A 22,062-nucleotide genomic window follows, 5' to 3' on the forward strand; every position below is an offset into this window, starting at 1 on the left:
AATCCAAAATATTCTCACAGATCGAGTCACATTAATGTTTTAGAGAATAAGACTCAAATGTAGATCTGATGTCCTGGAAAACAACTGGTGCCAGTAGAAATATCAGCTTTCCTTGGATCAAGCATTATCATTGAGCTTGAAATTGACACATTTTTGTGGAAAACCTTGTCCATGGGAATTGTTTAGTTAAACGTACAAAATGCACAGTAGCTCAGTCACAAAATTAATTAATTAATTCCTGGTACAGCCAAGTCAAACTTTCCATGGGTTTTATTCTTCTATGGAACCACCTGGGGTCATTTTCAATGCAACGCTTAAAACAACAGTACTGCAGTAAATGGAGTTAAAAAATACCCCCATCATAGGGAAACCCAAATAAATACGTCATCATTTGAGTTAGTGGAATTGCAGAGAAAGGGAAAAAAATGATTGCTTGGTGATGACGGTGGAGTTTTAGCCCCCCAAGCTCCTCCGCAATTACATCAGGATTGTGATGAGCCGGAGCTCTCTGCCACATATTGACCGCCCACTAAATCTTGTTTATTTCCAGCCGCGGAGAGCGAACAAGTGTGCGTCGTAACCCACTCCTGGCAAAAAAAAAAAAAACGGGCTGACAGCTGGAGAGTTATGCAGCACCACTTCTGCCCGGAGCTGTCCTAGGTGCTGAAGTATCACACACCACTTGAAGCAGATTCTGTGACAGCAGTGGGGTTTGCAGCACTACCTGGTTAATAATTCAAGACCGCTCGGCTTTGCCCAAAAAAAAAAAAACACATCACAAAAATCATGGAGATTGTGCCTCTGGATTTATGAGAAAATGGAATTAGTGTCTGGATGTATGGGGATGTCAGACTGGGGCAATCACTGTTGAACGGCCTGGATACACTTTTCTTTCTTTAAACAAAATGATCTATGGCAAAAGTATGAATGTCTAAGTCACTACAGGGAGAAATGCAGGCAGTTTCATTGTCACATCATCAAATTAATAATGTAAGGTTGAATCACAATTCTGCACCTCCCAGTCTGTCCATGTACATCCAGGAGACCGGAGCCGAAATCACATTTTCACTCCTTGCAAGGCAGAGACAAATCGTCTTACTCACAGCGTTTGCTAATTTGTATTCCAAAACCTGCAGAACAGAAGCTTGATAAGACTGGGTTATGACTCTGGGCTTTCCATTCTCTTTCATCTTAACAGAATCTCAGACTTGGGACTTGTGAGGGAACAGGAGAAACTGCAAGCCCATAGTTTATTATTACCACTATTGTTATCATTGTTACAATTATTGTTGCTGTTATTTAGTAGTGGCAGTGGTTTTCTAATTTGGGGGGATCATCACCGTTCTGCTTGCAATGTCACAATACAGTACACGGGACAAACGTAATTACATTCTAATTATGATGACCATACAATCACGCAGAGACTACATTCCATTGTAACAACATCACTGATTTACCCATATTCTAGCTACAATCTAATCACCTTTCATGTCACACTGCAATTTAATTTTTTTATCATGTTCTCATGTTCTAAATATGCTGTAATAACCAATCTGACCACATTTTAATTACATTCTAACCAGAGTAACACAGATAAAAGTGTCGTGTCGTCTGGTGAAAGTCTCAGGAAGTGACTAGAATGTGCTCTTTTTAAGGAACCCCCAATACTTTTGTTGCTGAAGCAGCTTTATGGTGGTAGGTTGTGAAAGAATATCTTTATGTGAGGGTAAAATGGTAAGAGACAGAAAATAGTTTCTGAATGCCTGAGTGTTTGGTTACACTTTTGGTCTGATTTTGAGACATAGCTGCCTACAGGGAGTCTTGAGACTTTGATTGATATTCCATGCTTTTGGAACCACTGAGGCTGTTCAAATTGATCACAATTTCATGAAGACTGAGACCGCCTGGCTGAAATCACCATGGATACCCCGTGGCCTTTAAACCTGGGATGGCCCCACTTGGTTCAAAGACTGACCTTATTTTAAAAGTCAGGTGAATACAGTGCAAAAAATGGATTTTGAAAGGGGAAGTTGCTGGGTATTCATAAAAACTGAGTAGCATGAAGCTTAAGGTAAAACTGCAGTGGGTATGGAAAAGACCAGACTTTGGTAGCTTCTAATGGAATGGATAAAAAGGTTTAGACAGAAGAATCAGCAGAGAAACAGAACTGAATAGGTGACAAAAATGCACAATACCCTACATGTCCAAAGTTTTTATATAACCATCCAAGACCCCGGGAAAATGCCTGATTGGACATTCCCAGCATTTACCTGGGGTTAATTTCCTAATTCTATCTGTCATTTTAAAATCAAACTCCAATTCAATATACATTTAAGTAATAAGTGTATGGTGAGCTAATTTTTTAGCAAAGGCTTAAAATATATGCACGAAAAAATGCCTACGCACATGTGGAACATAGCCACTCTACAAGAGGTACATGCTGCATTTGGTGTTACTAATCAGAGGACTTCCATTCTAGATGCACTTCATATGAACCAAATTCCTTAGCCAAAAGCTGAGTAAGTACATTATACAGATGCCATAGTATAGTGCCATCTTTATGTAGGATTTTAACATGAGGGAGATCCACCACAGTTATGATCAAAGAGAACAGCCTGCTGTGTACACACATTTGTGTTCTTAAGAAATGAATGACCTTAAATTAAACCTGTTATTGTGCAGGAAGGAATCACAATGAATCATCCTACAGAAAAAGAGATTTTCCCCATTTAATATCTGTATTGTAATCTTCCATACTGAGACTTTTGGCATTGCAAAGCATAATGTTTTATTTGGGGACAATGGATAAGGCATAATTAAGGAAGATGACAAAAAGGAGGAAGATAGCATTGTTTATAGATCTTATATTTATATACACATTCTTATTTTAAGGTATTGTTTCTTAATGCTGTACCTGGGAACATATTGTGTATCCTGTTTTTCTGTTACAACTGGCGACGCAGTAGTGCACATTTTGTAAATACTGTACAAAATAAAGTGCATGTAATAACTTAGAGGAATAAACATGCCGGGTGTACTGGTCACTGTCAGTTAATACGTTACTTTAAAATTGTGACAGTAATCCTCATACCTGTGAGCTACTAAACAGGAACAGGCCGTCTTAATGTCTTTTTTGAAGGGCATGAATGCAGACATATTTTGTTTTCCATCATGATATTTCAGGAGCTTAAAGCAGGAGTAGAAAACATGCATAAATCAGCAATCAAACTAAATAAGCAGTACAGACATGGCACATTTGCAGGTACTTTTCAAAAAAGTTTTAAAAATTATTGGCCATGCCTCAACCAGTGATTGATGTCATTAATCTTTCACGGAAGGCAGAAAAAAGAACAGGCTTACTGTATCATTCAGAGAAACTCATTTTTCAGAGCATACACACTTTAGCTAATTGAGTGTCTAATGTTTAAAGCAAAATATACAAATAAACACACATTTTCAAACTACTTCAAGTCTGTGAATTGATGTGAGAACAACACCTACGACAACATCTTTAAAACAACACCTAAACCTATTTCACTTCCCTCTTACTACTGCTTTCTCCTTTACTGAATTTGGTTGCACTCTACTAATTTTACAATTACACATCATTACTTCTTGAATGACTCTTTGCCTGAAAAACAACCTGCCAATGAACAGTATTTGTTTTTCTCTCTTCTAAAACAGACATGTATGTTTTGGTGTGCATTTTTTGACCAAAGACTAACAGATTATGTCTGCAACTAAGCCTGTAGAATGCATATATTTTCTTTCTTTAATGCAGTGATGCAATGATAATGCCCAACAAAATAACGCATCCCTATTTACCAAAAAGGTTTCTATGAATCCCAATCTTCTATCAAATATATACCATGTATTAAATGAGGATTGTAAGGTGAGCTGCTAATATTTTCAGAATACAGCCTTGAGCCCTTTTAATGTGAGATGACATGTATGTGTATGTATGTGTCGCGGGCCTTCAGATTAGCAACAGCAGATGATCCTGGGCAGTTTGGTGAAAAACAGCACCCGCTCATGATTTCTAATCAAGCACATCATTATTTCATTTTCATAGCTTTGCTGTGCTTTCATGAGCAGCACAGGTGGCTGTGAAAATGAGAATTACGTTCAGAGCACTAAAAGTGTCTCAATACAAATTACATCTGAAATACCGTGAGTGCAGGTTTTCACAAACAAGAATGTTTTAGTTGAGGGGATAAAAATACTTTGTGACATGCTGCATCTTTTGGAATTGCAACAACACTCATATAAGGAAAGTCTGTGCTGATTGTAAGACTTCAAACCAATGTGCTGAAGATTAATGAAAAAATGAATGTGTACCTGATCTGCATTCAAAGAAGGTGCATACAAGATTGTTGGCTGATATTTAAAGACTGAGACCAGTATTTCACTGCAATGCATGCAATTCAAATACACATAGTGCTTCACAAGCAAACTGACCCTTGTATTTTTAGCACTTTTATAAGACTTACTATTATTTTGTTTAAAAAGTGAAGAGGCTTATCCACTGGGAACACTCTTCTTACTTTAGGTTTTCGATGCTCATTTGCTAATGGTCTCCTTATAAGAAATCACAACCTTGTCCAAACAGAAACAGACTGGAAACAGACTGCATTTTAAAGCTCGTTTAGTTCATTTTAAAATCACTTTCTTTGATGTGTTATGGCCCTCCAGATGAAAAGCTTGGTTAAACACTCTTTATTTTGGAAATTCAGCTCTTAAGATTTGACATGAACAGCAGCATGCTAATTATGGTCTGGAGGCACTGTGCAAAGTAAAAAGACCCATTATCTCTGCGGTTTCTCTCCAACTGGTTCAGTGGTTTAACACTTAGCATATCTGTCCTCACGTTAGAAGGATATGGGTTCAATTCCCAGCTGGGTCATACAAGATTCTAAAAATGGTACCCACTCCCTCTCTAGCACAGGGCATTAAAAGAGATGAACTGGAGGTAATGGCCCAACAATGGATAAACTTTCTGGCCTTGGATTATGGCTGTATGCCAATCTGCTTCATAGGAATCCCACCCAGATATGAACATGGTGTTCTCCCGCCATATTATTTATGCATACGGTACTGGTCAAAAGTTTGGACACACCTGATGAAGATACTGGGAAACATGCATTCAAAGACATTTCAATCTAAAGACTCATGCTTAAATGCTTGAAATTTGTTTGTGAGACAAATATAAATAGAGAATTTGATGACTATGTATGAAATTCTTTAAAAAAATTAATTTTGAAAAATATTTTTGGCTACTTTGAAGAATCTAAAATATAAGACAGTTTTGATTTGTTTGATACTTTTTGGTCACTGCATAATTCTATGTGTGTTATTTCATAGTTCTGATGTCTTTTCTATTATTCTAAAATGTGAAAAATAGAAAAAAAAAGGAAAAACCCTTCTTTGAGTAGAGAGAGAGACACATATTTATATACATAAATACGTACACAAACCCTCGCCCTGGAAAATTCTGAACTAGACTAGAACACTCTGAAATCATTAAGACTTTCTTGTGGTATTGTCAGAGGCTAGATCAAAGGCAGATAGTCCATCTCTTTGAATATGGTACATGTTCTATGTATTTATGTCTAATGATGACACAAAGGCCAAACAAAACAGATAAAAGATTTCTGATATGAGTGCTTCTTTCTCTGCTGAGGAGTTCAGTAATTATGAACACTACCATGTGACCAGCAGATAATTCTAGAACAAAACAGTACAGCTGCTGGCCAGCTATAACAAGTCTGAGGATTGGGGGAAACCTAATTTTGAGAGTTACAGCTTCTTCATTCAATGGAAACACATTTGCATGAAGTCACAGATAAAGCTTCATATATAAATATGAGATGGAAACAGTTAGCAAGCAAATTATTCCAGTTACATTCAATGGCATATCCTAGGGATACAATAATCAAATGCAATGTGTCAGCCTCTGAAAACATCAGACACCACCTCCACAGGGTAACAAGTTATCCAAGTTACAAGCTTCAAGGCTATCGTTTATGAATCAGAAATGTCCTCCTTGCTTTCACACTTCACATTAATGATCCAGCTTGTAGAGATCTTGAATCTGATCCACAGTGCCACCCTAATCCCCATCTCCCTGTATGAATGCTGCCTCTCCAGTTATCTAAATCATTGAATTGTCATTTCAGTCCCTATGCCACGCTAAAGACGCATAAGTGGTTGACACCCCCTCTGTTTGTTTCTGACAGCAGAGAGGGTTCAGGAATCCATCACCTTTCTCCTGCGTAATTTATTCTGAGCCAAAATCTGACAGATGTTGTTTTGTTATTTTGGACTGCCTAGGAAGTCCCAGAGCAATTCGATAAGCTTGGAGGTTTTTGTCCCCGGTGCACAAATGACCCAGTCTCAGTCTGCGCCAACATGGGTGGAGCTGCTGCAAAGACACGGTGTTAGCCACTGCCACATAGTAAGAATAAATGATTGACGAGATCAGGTCTATTTATAAAGCAGTAAGCCCTTTTAAGGGACTGCGGCGGGATGGCAAGACAGGAATTCATCACTGATAGAGACCTCCCTGAATAAAAAAAGATGCAACACCTTTTCCTGTTTTCCCCCTCCACCTTTCTCTGCATACCCCTGCTGAGCCCCTACTAAGCCCGTTAGGATTCCATACATGTTTAATGGTTGGTGTTTGGAGCAGGATGGATGACTCACGCTCTCCATTTTCAAATCCACTTCCTCCAGCGCAGGGAGGACCATGCCATTAGAGGCGAACTCTCTCACTCAATCTCACGCAAAAAGGCTTTTAGAGCGCCGAGCTCCTTTGCCCGGGTTGCCACGGAATCGGTCCCCGCACACTCGCAATGAGCCTTTCAGCGTCCTTCTTCCCTTCAACAAGAACCGGCCCACCTACATGCTGCAACTGAGAGGGAAGCAGCTTATCCAGCACCTAGCATTACATACAAAGCAAAGCTCTGGAATGATTTCATTACGGGGCTGTTTATCTGAGCATTCCTCCCAGAGGGTCGTTCTATTTTTCTGGAAGGGGACGCGGGCCTGCACCTGAGTCCCCTGGGCCCCTAGGGAACCCTGTGAGTGATCTCTCATCCTGAGAAGCAATAATTTCCTTGTCATGCTTCTCCCCCCCCATCCTCCGTCGACACGCGACGCGGCACAAAGGCAGACACTGATGCGATCTCACGGCAGTCCATTCCCAGAGTCGGGCCCCGGCTTGCCGGTCTCACGCCGGTGGCTACCTTCAGACATCATTAAATCCCCACTTCCTCCGCCGGCCTAAGATCCATCCCCCAGGTGCGAGGGAGGTGACATTTTGCGAACAGAGCTGGCGAGGGGGCTTGCACACTCGAGGATTTGGACGGTGCGTTGCCCTTTCCCGACTCATGCCAACGCCGCAGCCTTTTTAAGCCCTGCTAAACTCAGGAGCCTTTCCTGTCAGGCCTGTGCACCCCTTTCGGTGACAGAGTGTGACACCTTGGTCCCTGTGCATTTATCTCACATTCTATTGCAGCGCAGACAAAGTCGGCTATATATTTAGACCTCTGTCTGTGGGAGAGATATGTGCCCTTTTATACCACTAGTAACCCGGCACTGTGTAAAACACTCCCACGTGAACCCGGTGGGGCTTCTCCATTTCCTGCCTTCATTTTTTCCAGTTCTTCTCTCCCACCTCATTTCTTGCGTCACAAGGATGGCTGGACCGTACGAAACGTCTGCTGACATATCTGAAATCCAAAGTGCCATCTCTGTTCAGATAACCACATGAGCATAGTCTGAGTCATGCGTCTGTATGACTCCTATCTGGCCATTAGTTTGCTTCCTCTTACCATGTCATATTATACCCTTCTTTCCATTCACAATAGACCCTTCGAGCAAAATATGAATTTGTATTTACATATTCAACCACTTGGCTGCAACTCAGAGACCCACTTGTCATTGCTATATTTAGTAAGGTGTTGGCTTTATGTCAGAATCAATCTTCCTTGACAACTTTTCCATCTTTCTGTCACTGCCACCATTTCCAAGTTATTTCAAGACTAATTATACAACAGAGGCTTAATTCTATATTCCTTGTCCTTTGGCATTGCCCCCAACATTGTATTGTATACACAATTTTAAAATATGTTTTAATATTTATGGAGAACTTAACCCCCGGAGAAACTTTTATGAAGGCTGAATTTTAACTGCTTGGGGTGTCAAGGCAAACACTTTCCCTGTGTCTTTTGTTCTGAAAGAACTACCTTAGAGCCATTTAGTAATACATTTTCTCCTGACCCTAGTGACAGACATGTGCTCCACATATCAGAAGAATCAAAGACAGACATTTTAATAGGATCTGTCATGAGCAGTGTGATGTTCTCAGCTGGGGACAATCAATCCATCTACGTTAATTCCAGAACTCTCTTTTGGCCTTTACAGATGTTGAAGATTTTGAAGATCTGGATAACTTGCCTTGAGCTGCACATAAACATACAAACAGTTCCTATCATCAGCTTAACACTGCTGCACCCAAAAAAGAAAAGCCACATTCCAGGACACACACTGGGCCATGCTACCAGGGAGATTAGACAGAGACAAGACCCAGGAAAAAAATCGTATTATCGCCAGAGCCCCTTGGCTTGCTGCCAGCCCACCAACAAATTATCAGACCCTTTGATAAAGCAGAGATCCCAGCTCTGAAATAGGACATAGTGCTACATATTTAAAATTGCTCTGTAGAATCCAAGTTGCAGCATATGACAGACCACTACAGAATGGCACATGTAGTTCAAGGGCATTTATTAGAGCTATTATAGACTATTAGTACTGAAATGCTCTGTAGCATTTGCTGTGAGTAACTACCAAAAAAATCAACTGAAGAGCAGAAACATAGCTGATGCTTATATTTGGGAGACGTGTGCAAGCATCGGGGGCATTGCAATACACAATTTAAGGGTTTATTATACCTTGTTTGGTCCACTTTGTAATATTCTTTGGTACTCACTGTGGAGCCTTAGCTCTGCCAGTTTTAGTATTCCAATGGCCACAGGGATCTGTCAAGTCTGGACACAGTGCAACCTTAGTGAATCGCTCTGCAACCCAGTCGCGCTGGCAGCGTCCTGTCTGGCGAGCGCTTCGTTCGCTGGCTGACGGCCACTAATTGAACGCCTCTGTCTGAAAGAGAGGGGCCCAGGAAGTACAGTCAAAGGCAACAGGGCATTTATTCCTAGTCACCCCCCCCTCTTGTATCCAATCAGGCAAAACCAGGAATGTTCAACCGAATAAAGGTCACATTCTTATACCAAATATTCAGATTAACCAGAGGATGCGAACAAGACACGGAGGGTATCCGGTCATGTCACAGAAATCATTCACTGTAGATGCCATTTTGTTTCAACATTCCCTCATAGCAACTGGGAATTTTACTGTGGCTCTTAATACACAAAGTCTGCATTTTATACAGATTTAAAAGAGAAGGGGAACTACATCTGAAATGCTTTTTTTTCCCCTAAAGATACCTTTCATTATTTATCCAGCTTTCATCAACAGGACTACTTCACGGGAGGACTGTGCATGCCTTACACTGAAGCACCCCGATCATTCAAAGCCCGCCGAGTCTAAATGATTCCGAGCTCCGCTTTGAATGATGCCTCCGTCTGAACGGAAACCCTGAAATAGGCCCAAGAATGGGGGCATTGTACGACACACTGCACAGTTACAAAAAAACAAATCAATATCCCCACGGCTATATAGTCTTGCTGTACGCTGGCTTCCGTGAATGATAATGTCTGAGGCAGTTTGAATGTTAGAGTAAGGCTTGACTCTTACTGCTCACTACACCAAGCTGTGTATATGCACTGATATTAATTTACGGATGCCACAGGGGTTCCAGCCATGAGCATTACTTCTCAATTAAATGAATGAATTCATTATTGTACTCATTTAGTGTACTCATTTAGGTGTCCAGATCAACATACGTCGCTTGCATTTTACATGGGTACATACAAACTTTATATTTGCATTTGGTATCAGAGGCAGAATGTGTCCGAGCAGCTGATGAGTGTCTCACACAGCAAGGGGCTCATGACACATTATACACCCTTTGAGTTGTAAGAATCCTGACCAAAGGCTGCTACAGGCAACTCACTGTACATGCTATCACAAGTTGTACAAATAGACATGAACAGCATGTCAGTTCAAAGCCCAACTGTGACAGTATCAAGCACAGATCATAGAATCGCTTTCAGAATCCAATAGGTTCCATATTTGAATCCTATACGAGTAGACAGATTACCCCTATAAACTGAGCTGGTTTACAAAAACATCCAACTGAATGTAAGGATTATCAACAGGTAAAACTGCATAAGTCATCCTAGATAAAGCTAATTCAAAAGGGGGGATTCATTCACATGTATGGAATCCATCTGATTATATGCATTTAGGATAACTGGAGCAATTATGAGGATTCCAAAACAATCTGTTCATTATATGTGTGCTGTGTTAAATTGGATTTATTCTGTAGAGTTGCTATTGGGATGATTCACCATCACAGTCTAAGACCTAGAGCCTCCTACAAGCTTCACGTGTGAGTCACTTACCAGCTGGGTGTAATATTATTGCCCTTTACTATCCAATACTGTACATGCCGGGGCAGGATAAATGAAGAATACTTGTCAGCGATTCCTGCACTGCTCTTGGGGAAGGAACGCAACACTGGCTGTCATACTCAGAGTGTATTTGGCCACACACCAGTCAGTCTTGAAGGGACAGGTACCCAAACAAGCATCATTCAATAGAGTGTTTCAGATAAAGGACCAAACAGGAGAACATCAGCTTCCTTCACAAAATACAGTGAACAAGTAGCTAAAACAAAGATATCTACAAAAACAGCGCTGGGTATGATAGTGGATGAAATCTAAAGTACTTGTGAGGCAAGCATTACTTTTTCATAAGTCATGCATCATATTTGGTTTCAGTGACCCATCTGTTGTGTAAGTGACAAAAACATAGTCACATTATGCTTACAGAAGCAGTTATTTATAGATGATCACAGCTGATAATCATGCACTGTTTCTGTTGTAGCATATGCTATTTATCAACCATGGGAACTGCATAAATTGTAAAAGTTCACATTTTATGTAAGTCTGGCGAAAATAACAGTTACAATGCAACTTAAGTACACTTAAGTAGCTTATTTGTTAAAGAACAGCTTGTAGCCCTCATTCTATGTAGAGGTTGGTACTGTCAGGGAGGATTTTGCTTGTTTCCAAATACGAGTAAACCTGTCTGAAACAGAAAAGACCTCAGGCTTTCCTTTGGAAAATTCAGGTATGCAGAGCATCCTCTCTCCAGCTCTCTCTTCCTCTTGCCTGCCATCCACGAATTTTTTTAAAGCAATCTGGAGTCTAAACAAAGAAGCAGGGCATGACTTGCATCCTAAAAGGTAGGCAGCGAGTTTAAATGACAGTAGCTGCTTTTGATACCGCCAGTAATACAGCTACGGACTGGGACCTCCCTTGTCTCAGCCACACTGTCTAGAACTTGTTTAGATGACATCTAACATCTCAACAGATCAGTGATTTTTTTTTTTGTATTTTTGACAGCTGACAGTAAACAACACATGATTAATGGGTTGCATTTTTCAGTATGACTTCATTAGGGGCAGGCACTAAAGCTTTAATGTTCAGAATAACTCACAGCAAGTGCATATTTTTACCCATTTGTTTAGTACTGCATGTTTGGCATTTGACTAATTTTAGAGGCAATACTGATTTTACCATTTCTGTAAAAAAATTTGTACAATCACAGATGGGGAGGCTACCTTCTCATGACATCCTTAATTAGTACAAAGTGTATTTAGTTAGCTGCAGTTTTGCTGGAACCAAACAGACATTCTAATCATAAAAGTGAGTCGGTCTGTCCGTCCACTGCAGGTCGTGTGAGGAGCTAATCAGCAAGCCCATCATTTCTCTTGTGCTGTGCAGGTGGCAAGAGCCATGGTTTGAAACCCACAAAAGCCTGACTACTTCACAGTAGTGTCTTATAAAACCTCCGGCTCCTACAATCTCATTAATGTTGTGTCTTATCCAATCAAAAATGCTCCATTATTGCCCTTGTTCTACTTTTAACCAACAGTCATTCATACTGACAGCAAGTCATTTTTCCTGTAGTTTGTATCAGACATTTTTAAGTTCATATTAACATTTTATGCTCTTTAAAAAGAATGTTTGATCTTACTTTGTTTGCACATATAAGATCAATCAAGTTTAAATCTCTAGAGGAAAAAACAATCTAAAATAACATGAAAAATTAATGCTTGGTTAGATATGCCAGGTATACATTAAGCCATAATTTAATGTTCAGATATGTATTAATATATTAACCCAACACATTCACGTATAGTGCAAGGACCACAGCACTGTTTCCTGGCACTGTTAATACTGTCAAATGATGTGTTTGCAGGTACATCCAATGACACAGTTTCAGAAACCCACTACCTCACTAATAGGATTCCAAAATATACAGTAAACGCATCCCAGAGCAAGGTAACAGTGCACTCACTTGCATCCCTGTGATAACAAACTCTACCTCATGTATATTCATTTAGCCAGTGGGCATCTCTGCACCTTCAGAGTGCACTTTGAGTATGTCCTTACTGTTCAACTGGATGACCCAGAATGCCAAAGAGTACATTAGCATCTTCCCTATCATTTCCTTGCCCTACATTCTGGGGCAATGAGGTGCAGATATTTCAGCAAGCGAGCCAGATTCAGTCTAACCAATTTTGTCCTTTGTCCTTAACATTGAAAAATTAAATCAAAACTGAAGTAATGCTCATCTGTAATTTATGTGCCCAGAAAGCTAATAATGTTAAGCAAGTAATGAAAACCGTAATGCTCAAATAATTTTGTTTCTGGACAGAGGTTTCAGTTTGTAAAAGGACATCTGGAGGATGCGATTTTCAAGGTGGAGACCTACGACATCACTGGTCTGCAGTGTTTCATGTGCTTTTAGGCCCAATCAATCTCTAATGGTCTTAACGCAGCGAAGATTGTGCTCCAGAATCTTTTATCAGAGAAGGAAACAGCCACGCATCACTTTACAAGCACCTAATGCAATGCTTCAATCACTTAGTACAATCATGTTGTAGTCATTTTAGTTAAGGAGTCTGCTTTATGATGGAACAAAAATGCAGTCTGCAGCATTAACGAACCTGTCTGACTTTCTCCCTTAGCTGAAGGTCTCACTTACTTAATATGTGCATTATGGGCACTTACTTATATGTTCTTACTTAATACCTGCATTATTCTTGCTGTCTTTAAAGGTATACGTGTTATTCACCTATTTTGTCCTTTGCTTACTTCGGGCCATGTAATTGCATTCAGAAAGTTGCATTCTGATTACAAATTGGAGGTGTCACCCATTGACTCCCACTGCCATGGTGCCAACCCCTGTCCACCAGCTACTGTGCAGGGACTGTGCTGTATATCATAAGCAAAAAGGATGTCTGACCATGCCTGTTTCTGGCTCCAGTTCAAAGGCTCTGTTGCTCAGTTAAGGATTTTGTCACAACTCTCAAAAGGCATTGGAACCATCTTCAGCAGCTGTTATCTTAAATCCTGGATCGGCACAAATTCACAAGGTGACAACTGGCCTACTACTATGCTTTTTCACAGAGATCAATAGAAAATCTGTTTATTCAGGAGAAAAGCCTGTAGAAATGGAAACCTCTGTTCTAATGGTAGAGAAAAGATATGTTGGTGTTACATCCGGTCTAGCCCCATGTATCCCCAAGCCATAGGTCTGGCAATCATACCAAAGGTGTACTGAAAACAATCACATTTCCATAACTGTGTGCCGCAGAGAAAGTACTCTACTGCCTTGTAACCCCTCCAGAATGGTCCTCTGACCCATTCTCTGATCAGGACAGCCTTCATAAAACTGTGGAAACAGTGATTTGCCTTAATCCTTACCACCCAAAAGCTCAATAAATGTTAAATACTGGCTTGCCTTGCAAACCCAGGGGAAGTGCCTTGGGGCCAGCAATTGAGACCTGAGTCAAGCATCTACTTCCACAAACATGCTCGAGTTGAGTAGAGCTGAGGGGGATGAAAATGAACAAATCTAGATGAAAGGAGAACAGCAGTGCGCAGTTAAGGAAAGATTCATTCACCAAGAATGCTGGCTGTTTACTTTGGCATCTAATTACTATCCTAACATTTGGAATAATTACAACTCTCACAATGATGCCATTCTTGAGTCCAACTGATAAACCTTGCATTTCAATGAAGCTTGTTAGTGGCTATTTTCAAAAGTAAAATGGATCAGATGTTTTGCTCAAGCGCATTTTATTTAAACAGAAATAAACAATAAGGTCCTGCCACATGCATTCAGAAATCCTATCTCCCAGATTACACATTTCTGAATGGTTACAATGTCTGTGATAGATTGTGGTCATTACCTACAGAAAAATAAATGTTGTGAAGGGGGTCAATTTCATTACAATGAATGAATATACAGCTCTTTTTAGATAATATATTGGACCAATATTCACCAAGATATTGAAAAGGTAATTGCCACCGTACACAAAAAATGAGTATTGTACCAAATAACAGGAGAAGCCAGAGAGATAGCTATCCCTGTTGGGAAGATGAAAAGGATTTGTTAAGTGAGTCAGTGACTACTGATACAAGCCATGAACCTATCCTCACCTTGGTGCTAGCCCCATGAAAAATATTTATAGTTGATATATGGCAGCCCTGAAAAGGAACGTCACCACCGCCCATTTAATCTCCTGCAGTGGACATCATGGGAAGCAAGCTGGTTTTGAGGGCATGCCCATTTGTGCAATGCATATTGATGATGCACAGCTGAGGACAGGGTGTCATATATTGCTCCTCATTCCTCATAGTCACCATGCAAAAGTGCACCTGATAGACTAGAGGAACACTACTGTGCCCATTACTAGACAGACTGCTGAAAGGACACCATCTCTGCCTTACAGTGTCATCAGAACACAAGAAGCCTCGCTAAGATTTGGTGGACCAGAGGGCATTTGGTTCCAGTATAGTGTAGTAAGGAGCTGAGCTTGTGACTTAGTGGGTCTTCTTTCCAGGGAGGGAAACTGCTCTCATTTCCTAGATCAAGGTAATCACCCTGCACTCTATCAAATATCTATCAGTGTAAATGGATCATAGGAAAACCTGCACCCTATGTAAGTTACTTTGTGTAAGGATGTCTGTACAGAACACAAATAGTGTGATGTCTACCATGGCACAAAGGTCTCAGTTGGATCATCCCAGTGTCATTCACTCACATTAAGCACCAGATTCAATTCTTCAAACATAAATCAGCACCACTGCAGATACTCACTGTGCCTGACCTTATCACCTATAATAAAAATATGCAAGAGCAGAACAACCACCTTTGTAATTATGTTTGGCATCAAATCCAGGAAATTTGTAGGGAATTACATGGACTGTATGGGTCATTTAACACCAGATCTGTGCTAAATTTCATGTGTTTATTGCCCATAATAAGTAAATGTTTTATAACATGCTCAGGGAGTGCAAGAGCAGATCATTAGCATTAGCATAAAGACTTTCAAATGTAAATTAACAAACTAGTTAATGCCATAAACAATGCCATATATTTCTCAGAATGTGGCCTTCAGCTTCTTTTTCAGTGCTGGTTTAAAAACTGTAAAATTTAGATTGGTTTGTCAAAGTTCAGTATTGAATACCCATGTTTGTCTTGCTGGGTCAAGAGAAACCACTGGAAATGTGTAGCACCAACATGTGTTACACTTTCACTTCACATAACCTTAAATTAATAAATATTGTTAACCTTAAATTAATAAATATTGTGCATGGCATAAATTAATTTGCTTCTTTGTCCATGGTCAGATTACATCTGAGCCAAAATGAAATAGAAAATATCTACAGACAAGTAAGGGCTGTTATGTCTTCACCCATGTACTTTGATGTTAAAATGAACTGATTTCTTTCAACACTGGATCAAAAATATATTTCTGGAGGAAAGAAAAAGTGTTCAAAAAGCAACTTAAGGAAAATATAATGGACACTGCTATTACAGAGATTCCATCTGCATTGAACAAATGTTGCCCAGTATCTAGGCATACAGTACTTGCTGAAGGTAACATAGTGAACAGTTCACCTTTCACATCTCACAGTATGTGATCCACAATTGGCCAGTTTCTCACACTGAATATCTTCACACATAGTGAAGGCTCTAATATACATATAAACCCTGTGTGCAGTCAGGGGAATCACAGTATGGTACAGTATGTTCCAAATGCAGCATCAACAACTGACTCCTCTGTTTTCACACAAAGGACACATGATCTCTACACATCAAGCCAGTTGTTGTTTTTGACATCATCATGGAATAAAGTATTCAAATAGTAAAAGGGTGCGGTTGGGGAAAGGTCAGTGATTAAGATAGCAGAGAGCATTTTGTCACATTCCTCAAACCAAAAATAAATAAGGAGTAATGTTTCCTGGGAACCAAGCCGTGTGGTGTAGTCTGTTGGGTAGCCACGGTGCATTAGCTACACTAACTGCTGTGTGGTATATAAGATGTTCTCTTGAGCAGCAAATGAGCACTAATAATTTATAGCAATGACTATATAATGGACTGGTACAGCAAACATTTTGAGCCATAGCTGGCAATAAATCAGGCTATGAGGAGTATGTGGAAAATGTATTATTTTGAAAGTTATGGTAGATTAGTCACTACACAGTCTCTTATTAAACTACAAGGTAAGGAAACTTTAGCAGATTATTACACAGACCAGTTACCTGACATTGAAGAAGCACTAATAACTGACTTTTAATCAAAAGAATGGGCAAGGGCACAAAAAACTAAAAACCAAATCTGAAAATTAAACCAAATGTTGCCTTCATGCCATCTCTATTGCTTGGCTCACAAAGCTTGTCCACCATCACGACGGTAACCATGGAGGGTTGCAGCTCCATGGGTAGGTCAATTGGCAGATAAATTATGTTTATTGCCCTGGTTCTTTTCTGCATCATCATCATCATCAGGTGATGGTGTGATATTTATGGATGCCAGTAAGTTGCATAAGAGCCAAGAGCTATAAATGATACCATAATGGGGGATAAAAAGATGAACAGTGTAAAGGGTCATCCTATCCAAGCCTAAGCAACATAATGAGATATACAGCCTGTCGGAGCCCAGGTTCCCATCAATTACCTATCCTTGGACAACACAGCGTCTGTTAAAATCACCACCACATTTTAAAAGTGATGAAAAATCATTGGCATCTCCAATTCAATGTCAAAGAATGCATCCAATCCAATACATCCAAAATAAATGTTTTATTCCAGCCTCAAGACAAATAGGAAAACCTGCAATCTAAAACATAAACAGCAGATAACCATGACTGTACGTGATAAGCTACCACTCTACAGAAGCCATTTTAAGACAGTTAATATTACCAGAAAATTTCTAATGTATAAAGTCCGACTCCTACATTGGCCACCAGAATGCTATTTTAAGTTTCTGTGTAGTTTCTTTGCAGTTTCCTGCCAAAAGGCAAGGGAACCCAACTGTCTCCACGCAGGTTTCCAAGAAATGTTGTGAAATGCTTTTTTTGAGTGCAGGGTGAAATCCTTAAACACAACATTGTTGTTGCACAAGCAAAGTGGAGGCTTTTCATGAAAGAGGCTGGCAAGAAATTTGCCATTTAGGTAAAAATAAACTGCATTCTAACGAATCCATTCCATTAACTAAGACTTCTACCACGCGTTAACATAAAGCAATGGCCCCTCATCTAAAAACAGACTATTATTTAGTTTAGCAGAGCCCTAGGCTTCTGACAAACATCAAACACCAAGACACCATCTTATTACACAGCTCTTTTATCACATGGCTGAGTACATTTTATTTATTGCTTTAGTGCATACAGTAAAAGGATTTATGTAGCAGACTTATGAAATGCTATTCTTCTTATGGTTTTATTTACTTCCTAGGTAAAAATTTACCTTTATTATCCTAGTCAACCCAAGGGATTCCTTGTGAAGCACTGAAGTTGCACTCCTCCTTTCCAAAGACTTGTCTCCTGACTAAATGCTGGCTGACTGGCAATGCTTTGAGCTATCAGTTGTCAAATAAAATGTTCTGGATATTGCATGAAGGGGCCATGGAATGAGCCCTCTGCCAGCTAATTCAGTTTATCTAGTCGGTCAGTACTTCAACAGTTCCATAAATATTTATTTATAGTCTTGACCTGTTTCATCCCATGACCTCTACGCTATGAAGGCCACCAGGCCACCTCCTCCTTAATATCTGTTCAAACTCCTATGGGGTCAAATATTCTTATTAAGTTTAAATTGTGCAGGTGCACCTTTAAAGCCAGTTCTATATATTTCTACAGTGACTCATATGAACAAAAACGCTCAATGTTTTTTCTTATGCATACAGTACTGCTTCTTTTACATTCGCCAAATACATCAGGTGAGCTACGGCCAGAAAGGAGCACAGCAATGCATATAACAATATAAGAGAGTACAAGTCAGCCCTGTATATTTATGATGCAGTTATGAAACCATAACACTTCAAGTCCAGTCCACTAAATTTCATGGATGGTTATAAAACCGCGATTATAATATGCAAGCTATGCGAGTCTCCCTGGATACGGGCAAATGAAGAGAGTGAATGTGATTAGCAACCAAAATTGGTCTGATTATTAAAAAAAAAAAAAAGTCATGGTAACTGTTGTTTATTTCAGACATACTCGTCAGAGAGACCATACGGAAACAAACTGAGGACACCAGCTGAATGCATAAGGAGCAAATCAAGCGTGGAACAAAGCAGCAGAAAGATTATCCTTTATCCTGTCTAATGTGGCCTGTAAAAGTGCAGAGTATGACGCGCATGATCAGCACCGTTATCGGCATTACAACAAGCAAATGAAAAAAAGATTAAGATACTTTGTCATAAAAATTCTTTGTGAAGCCAATATGCACGCGTTGCTATAGGAGCGATTTGGAAAATCAATCTCAGTGTCTCCTGTGTTTGCGAGAAACATGCAAAATATATATGGAATATTACAACAAACAGACTATCTACATACTTTGAATTGTGTGGACCAAAGCTCTCTTACCTTTACACATGTCGTTTCATACATATACTGGCAATCGACGAGCTATCATTCCTGTATATCCAAATATTGGAGACATCTCAAAACTAGTCGCATATACTAAATAGTGTATGGAATAGTCTATGGAACACATGTATAACGAATGTTGTTTTACACAGTAAGTACATGTGTATTTCCTGAATAAATTATCTGACATTTAAAGTGAACTCATAATTCATTACTTTTGTCTTAATCTGCCCCGCACATTTTCTAACAAAACAACTGGGTGGTAGTGAAAATCGGTTACCTCTACAAAGATTTTTGTTTTGCATTGCTTAAGTAGTGTTCTTGTGTATAGTCCAAATATTTACAGGCCCATTTAAAAAATGAATATCTAAGGTTACTGTGGCTCACTTGTGATATTTTGTAAAGGTATAGGTAAACAATACAAAGTATCAGTAGCCAAGCGAAGACGTTAACGGTAAACGTATTAAGTAAATGAATACCTGAGCTGCACTGCCATCTGCAGGCCACGTGTTCATAAGGTCGATTAACCATCCATGAGGAGAAAATTACCATAGCCTTTAACTCAAACCTTGCTTCACTGCAGTACTTTCGTTTAGACAGACACAGTATTCTCTGCATTTTTGCTTTATTATGACCTGTTTAGTAAATAGTTTCTGCGTTCGTGTGGCTGTAGATACATAACTTTATACCGCTTTCAAGCAAATGTTTTATTAACGTGGAGCACATCCTAGTTAACTGATTCCTGACTAATTCCACGACATTGCCTACTAATATTCACTTGTATAAGACAGACCCAAGAAAGCTATGAGTCTGCAAATCCCATGCCTAAGTATACCAGTAACTGATACATGAATTTCTTCCAAATCACAGTGAGGGCTTCTCGCCACATGTAAGGCGACCGCAAATACAAACAGCACTTTGAGCAGCAACGCAACCCCTGCCCATGAAGCGTTACCAAATACAGAAAATGTACAGTCCGTTAAATTCAATCCGTGAAAGTATACTTTCGCCTTTACCGTCGCCACTTAAAATTTTCTTCCGAGACAAATATGCGGGATCTTCATTTGTAAATTTAGTACAACCGTCTCAAATGAAACTCTTGCACCTTTTTTCCTCTTTCAACATGTAGCCTTATCGTTCCTGGCTAATGATCCATGTTCAAAGCATTATTCGCATCAAACATAGACACTTTAGGAGCTGCATTGCTAGTTATTCTAAACCGCATAAATACCAATCTCCCCAGTTTACAGACTACTCTCCTCTCTCGCTCTGAGATGAAAATAATTCCGAGACCCACCGAAGAAATAAAATTCCGGCTACATTTCGTAAACCACCTAATATATGCATTGCAGCTACTTTTTGAATTATAGAAACAGATGAAAATACGAAACCTTACCTCTACAGAGCAACGTAAAATACGGCGAAGCAGGTGTTTAAAAGAACATAATATAATGGTTTTATGTGTTGATCCGGGGGAAATGCATCTGGGTCGTGATCTTGAGATGATGAATATCAAGCTAAAGTCGTGCGGCGAATTCCAGAGACCGCAGTGACTCATTGGATATAAAAAGCGCACACCTGATTCTTAGAGCTTGTTTCGCACGAGGTATCAGCGCACATTAGGAAAAGATATATATATATTTTTTTCCCCCCCAAACTGTTTCAAGTTCAATTTCCCGCATAATCGTGGTTATTAATGCCTTTGAATTTGATTTATTTATCTTGGTTGTCTGAGATGGGGAGGAACGTGCCAAAGGTTTCGCTGCTGTTGTCGGTGCGTCCGTCAAGATTTTCTGATGCAAATACCTTCAGGCTTGAGAGATACACGATTTACGAGTTTCTTCCTGTAGAGAGCCTGGTTCCACAGAAAGCACACGTCTCCCAGTCTCTCTTACAGACAACCAGTCGTCATTGCGATCGTTTTCCCTTTCCAAACTTCAAAAATAGCCTCTCCCCGCCTTGTTTCTGCGGTGAAGTTGCGTTGCTTCGTGCTGGCCGGTGAGTAGAAGAAATGTCGAGTTGAGGGACCACAGTGGGCCAGATTGAGGATCGCGTCAGATCTGACGTTTCATGGCGATTTAACGCCGAAACTGCCTGTTGTTTTGGGTGAACGAACCATCACTTGCGTGAAGTAAAAATGATCCTGCCAAATACTTTTCATTTCGACTACCTATTATATATAAAGGACACTAATTATCCCAAATTTCGACAGCTCCCATTCATTGGTCATAAACCGGTATGAGCGGTTTACCAACTTGATGGTGGTAGACTTAAAACATTTACATCCCAGGGTGTCGTTGAGAGATTTAATGTCTGCGCTTAAATTAAAACATATTATGTTTTCTGTACTGCGCTCCTTGGATTTCAGAGAACATAGACTAGGCTACATGTCACGTCCGTTAAAACCGTGACTGCTCGACTCAAAGTTTAGCGAAAGTCAAAATGCAGGAACGCTTGGGGCAGAGCAATACGTTATAAATGACTTAACGGCCTGCTTTGAGCTGTCTGCACTGTTGGTATTACTTCAGAGTCAGCGAAGATACGCTATGCGAATTCATGTACGCGAGAGTATTTGCATGTAGTTGCATGAACAGCAGCCCTTTGAAGATATGAATATTTACATTAACCGTTAATTTACATTAGCCATGCTGTAACATAAAACTGTTGCTATTGCAATTCTCCGATATGTGTTGCGTCATTAGATTTCGTTATGGTTTGAGTTAAGATGTGCCTCGCATAAGTTATGGAAATGTACTGTACAGTAAAAACATCTACTGGTTTAATTTATATGCAGAAACCTTATCTCTGAAATGTCGTTATGCATCAACAAGGGAACATGCTTATAGGTGCGTAGTATCTCTAAGGTTGAACGTCCTCCATTTACTTTTATCTCAAGAAGACAGTATCATTAAAAATCTTATGTTGCA

General features: G+C 39.8%; 1 protein-coding gene across 2 annotated transcripts in view; it reads right to left on the reverse strand.

The window, feature by feature from the left end:
- Positions 1-20,816, reverse strand: part of LOC118795753 (neuroligin-1-like) — a 159,814-nt gene extending 138,998 nt beyond the window's left edge. The window contains exon 1 of one of the 2 annotated variants that reach the window (XM_036554463.1): positions 20,532-20,816. The gene's annotated coding sequence lies outside the window, so the exon portion shown is untranslated. Of the gene's footprint in view, positions 1-8,989; positions 9,034-20,531 lie in introns of those variants that run through there. The other variant, XM_036554466.1, reaches the window with a different exon arrangement.
- Between the last annotated feature and the right edge of the window lie 1,246 nt (positions 20,817-22,062).

Source organism: Megalops cyprinoides, chromosome 20, assembly GCF_013368585.1.
Source record: "Megalops cyprinoides isolate fMegCyp1 chromosome 20, fMegCyp1.pri, whole genome shotgun sequence".
Taxonomy (NCBI): Eukaryota; Metazoa; Chordata; class Actinopteri; order Elopiformes; family Megalopidae; genus Megalops; species Megalops cyprinoides.